Genomic DNA, 4,961 nt, shown 5'->3' on the forward strand with positions numbered 1-4,961 from the left:
GGCATCGTGATGCAATAATTTCACATCTTAACCGGGTATGCATTTTTCTAGGTTTCCATAGTTTCGGATTGTATATTCATAACGATACTACGAGTGCGTTGGGACGTCCCCAAGATACGTTTTCAGATACTGCTATTTAATTACAACCCATATTTGCTCAGTGGGTCCAAAACATTCATGCTTCTGCTCCTGACTTAACGGCACCTAATGCAACAGCAGGTACCAGTTTGACCTGGGGGGGTGGAGACTTAGTAGCAGTAGGTGGTAAAGTTGCTTTGTCACCAATCCCATTAGGTACTGCCGATTTTTTGGTGCATCACATCCATGCCTTTACGATTCATGTTACTGTATTAATATCACCAAAAGGTGTCCCGTTTGCGAGGAGCTCCCGCCTAATACCCGACAAAGCGAATCTTGGTTTTCGTTTCCCTCGTGATGGCCCCGGTAGAGGAGGTACCTGCCAGGTATCTGCTTGGGATCATGTCTTCTCAGGTTTGTTCTGGATGTATAATTCCATCTCAGTAGTTATATTTCATTTCAGTTGGAAGATGCAATCTGACGTACGGGGTAGTATAAGTGACCAGGGAGTAGTGAGCCATATCACTGGAGGAAACTTCGCGCAGAGTTCAACAACCATTAATGGATGGCTCCGTGATTTCCTATGGGCACAGGCTTCCCAAGTCATTCAATCGTATGGTTCTTCATTATCCGCATATGGTCTTTTATTCTCGGGTGCTCATTTTGTTTGGGCTTTTAGTCTGACGTTCCTGTTCAGTGGCCGTGGATATCGGCAAGAACTCATCGAATCTACTGTTCGGGCCCATAATAAATTGAAAGTTGCTCCTGCTATCCAGCCCAGGGCTCTGAGTATTGTACAGGGACGTGCCGTAGGGGTGGCTCATTACCTTCTGGGTGGAATCGCCACAACATGGGCATTCTTCCTAGCGAGAATCATTGCAGTAGGATAATGGCTAGGAGGATTCGAAAAGCATTACGGCATCAAGATTTCCAAAGTTCAGCCAGGGTCTATCCCAAGACCCAACTACTCGTCGTATCTGGTTCGGTATAGCCACTGCGCATGACTTCGAGAGTCATGACAATATTACCGAGGAACGTCTCTACCAGAAAATATTTGCTTCCCATTCTGGTCAATTAGCTATAATTCTTCTCTGGACTTCTGGGAATCTATTCCATGTAGCTTGGCAGGGTAACTTCGAGGCATGGGTGCAAAACCCATTACAGGTAAGACCAATCGCTCATGCCATTCGGGATCCTCATTTTGGTCAACCAGCCGTCGAGGCTTATACCCGAGGGGGAGCTCCGGGTCCGGTTAATATTGCTTATCCTGGTGTTTATCAGTGGCGGTACACTATCGGTTTACGCGACAATCAAGATCTATATACCGGAGCTATCTCCTTACTAGCTGTTTCCGCCTTGTTCCTGGTAGCGGGTTGGTTGCATCTACAACCCAAATGGAAACCGGGTATTTCTTGGTTCAAAAATGCTGAATCTCGTCTCAATCATCACTTATCAGGACTCTTCGGAATAAGCTCTCTAGCTTGGACAGGCCACCTGATTCACGTCGCTATTCCTGAATCTAGAGGCGAACATGTGAGATGGGGTAATTTACTAACTGCACTACCACACCCCCAAGGTTTGGGACCATTCTTTTCGGGTCAATGGAGTGTTTATGCACAAAGTCCCGACTCCGCTAATCACTCGTTCAATAGTGCTCAGGGAGCAGGAACTGCCATTTCAACCTTTCCGGGGGGATTTCATCCACAAACTCAGAGTTTGTGGTTAACTGATATCGCTCATCATCATCTGGCAATTGCGGTTGTGTTTATCATTGCCGGCCACATGTACAGGACTAACTACGGCATCGGACATAGTATAAAAGAGATTCTGGAAGCTCATATTCCTCCAGGAGGCAGGTTGGGACGTGGACATAGGGGACTCTACGACACAATCAATAACTCCCTACATTTCCAATTAGGACTCGCTTTAGCTGCTTTAGGAGTCATTACTTCCCTAGTGGCACAACATATGTATTCCTTACCCGCTTATGCTTTTATAGCACAGGATTATACGACCCAGGCCGCGCTATACACCCATCACCAGTACATCGCTGGTTTTATTATGACAGGGGCGTTCGCCCACGGAGCCATATTCTTTATACGGGATTATGATCCGGAACAAAATAAGGATAACGTGTTGGCAAGGATGTTGGAGCATAAAGAAGCAATAATAGCCCATTTGAGTCGGGCTAGTTTATTCCTAGGGTTCCATACTTTGGGTCTCTATGTCCATAACGACGTCACGTTAGCCTTTGGAACCCCAGAGAAGCAAATTCTTATTGAACCTGTATTTGCTCAACGGATACAATCCGCTCACGGTAAATCTTTGTATGGTTTCGACGTACTTCTCTCCTCGACAGACAGTCCAGCATTCAATGCTGGTCAGAGCTTGTGGCTACCCGGTTGGTTAGACGCCATTAATAATAATAGCAACTCATTATTCCTAACCATTGGACCCGGGGATTTCTTAGTTCATCATGCTATTGCTCCAGGTCCACATACAACTACACCGATTCTAGTGAAGGGTGCATTAGATGCGCGCGGCTCCAAGCTGATGCCGGATAAGAAAGAATTTGGTTATAGTTTTCCTTGCGACGGTCCAGGTAGAGGTGGTACCTGTGACATCTCGGCCTGGGATGCATTTTATCTGGCAGTTTTCCGGATGTCGAATACAATTGGATGGGTCACCTTTTACTGGCACCGGAAGCATATTACCCTGTGGCAGGGAAATGTAGCTCAATTCAATGAATCCTCTACTTACTTGATGGGATGGTTGAGGGATTATCTACGGCTGAATTCTTCACAACTCATTAACGGTTACAATCCTTTCGGTATGAACAGTTTATCCGTCTGGGCATGGATGTTTTCGTTTGGACATCTCGTTCGGGCTACTGGATTCACGTTTCCCATCTCCTGGCGCGGTTATTGGCAAGAACTTATTGAAACTCTGGCTCGGGCTCATGAACGCACACCTTTGGCCAATCTGATTCGCTGGAAAGACAAACCAGTCGCTCTTTCTATCGTTCAAGCACGATTAGTGGGACTAGCCCACTTCTCCGTAGGTTATATATTTACCTATGCAGCTTTCTCAATAGCATCCACATCGGGTAAATTTGGGTAGCTCTGTGTTTCGCCTCAATAAAAGCTAAAAGCATGTATCGCATTGGGCTTACCTTTGGCATTCGAGCCAGTGGTAAGCCCAACTTATCCACGATTAAAATCTGTCTCTGATGGATAGATAGCACGGATGGGTGGCAAATCATAGCACTTCAATTGGACTCTATCCCAAATTCCATCCATTCTATAATAACATTCCAATATCGCCGACTAGGAAATTACGGCAAAGAGGAGTCTCATTGAGAAAGAGAAGAAGAAACAAAAACTGGTGAGGAAATATTATCTCATACGTCAATCCCTGAAACAGAGAATGAGGGGGGGTTTATCAATACAAGAAAAATTAGAGGTTTCTGAGGCGTTCCAATCTCCACCACGTAACAGTGCACCCACCCGTCTTCGTAACCGATGCTCCCTAACCGGACGCCCCAGATCCAATTATCGAGACTTTGGTTCATCCAGACACGTACCACGCGAAATGGCACACGCTTGTTTGCTGCCTGGAGTAATAAAATCGAGTTGGTAGATAAATATTGGTTTTCCCACACGAATTGTTGGAGAATCGATCTCCATAAATTCACAAGATTCCCTCGTGTTCAATGTAATTATTTGAAGACTGTATAATAATTACAGCGAGGGAATCAACCACGCGGGGTAGAGCAGCTTGGTAGCTCGCAAGGCTCATAACCTTGAGGTCACGGGTTCGAATCCCGTCTCCGCAAACGAAAATTAACTTGGTGATAGGGTGATAAAGCAATAGGTGATAGGGGGATAAAGCAATAGTCCACCCTGTTCCCGTATTTTATTCCAACTATTTGACCACGTACCGGCGGGTATTCATCCACAACATAAACCGGATAATCCCAAATTTTCCCCCCTCATTCTCCTTTTCTCCTTCCCAGGTGAATCTCCCGATTCTCTATCGGGATCCATTCAATCGGGTAAGTAGGGGGTGGAAAGGAGGACTCAACCATTTCCGCTAGTTCCAGAGACCTTACCCCACCTAGTTTTAGTATCAGCAGTTTTTAATCCCCCCCCCCTGGTAAGATTGAGAGAATAGTGACAGGATAATGATTTGAGAAACGGGAAACAGAATAGTTTCTGTTTCCGACATACTGTGTTTCATACACCTCATCAATGTCATCATCGGTAAGCCCTTTTAACTCAGTGGTAGAGTACCGCCATGGTAAGGCGTAAGTCATCGGTTCAAATCCGATAAAGGGCTCGTGAGATTTCACTCGACTTGTCTCTTTCTCTCGGCACAGACACTCGTAATCCTTCCTTACATTGTAGAGTACCACATATGTTTCTACCAATTCAGAAAATTAGTGATCACGTCGAAATGATCCTTCGCCCGAATAGGCGACGAATATGACGAGGCCCCCCCCCCCCCCCCAGATGCCTATCGAATCAGATTATCCTGATTATCCACTTTCACTGCTCGGGGGACTCCCGGTAAGATTCGCAACAAATATCCACATATATCTATCTATATAGCGGGATCCATATGTGGGTGGGGAAATCAACGAAGAATCAGCGAATCGCTACGTAATAAAGCTGTTCGGAATGTTCCCCCCCGTCTTGAATCTCAGAATTATTGCTACCCGTAATATAAGAAATTTAGGTAGATGTAATTCATGATGTGGAAGATCATTCAGTTACCCCTGATACAGGAATCCAATGAGAATTCTGACTATCGATACATCTCTCCGCAGGGGGAGATATTCCAATGAATTCTCGTATGAAAAGATTTCAGCTAACTCCCAGCTA

At 45.5% G+C, this 4,961-nt stretch overlaps 1 non-coding gene across 1 annotated transcript; it reads left to right on the forward strand.

Moving 5' to 3' along the window:
* Positions 1–3,839: 3,839 nt before the first annotated feature.
* On the forward strand, positions 3,840–3,913 carry TRNAM-CAU (transfer RNA methionine (anticodon CAU)). The gene has a single exon. It is a non-coding gene; the product is annotated as a tRNA-Met (tRNA).
* The last annotated feature ends 1,048 nt before the right edge of the window (positions 3,914–4,961 follow it).

Source organism: Dipteris shenzhenensis, unplaced genomic scaffold, assembly GCF_047967505.1.
Source record: "Dipteris shenzhenensis isolate YYH24624 ecotype China unplaced genomic scaffold, Dip_SZ_1.0 scaf0215, whole genome shotgun sequence".
Taxonomy (NCBI): domain Eukaryota; kingdom Viridiplantae; phylum Streptophyta; class Polypodiopsida; order Gleicheniales; family Dipteridaceae; genus Dipteris; species Dipteris shenzhenensis.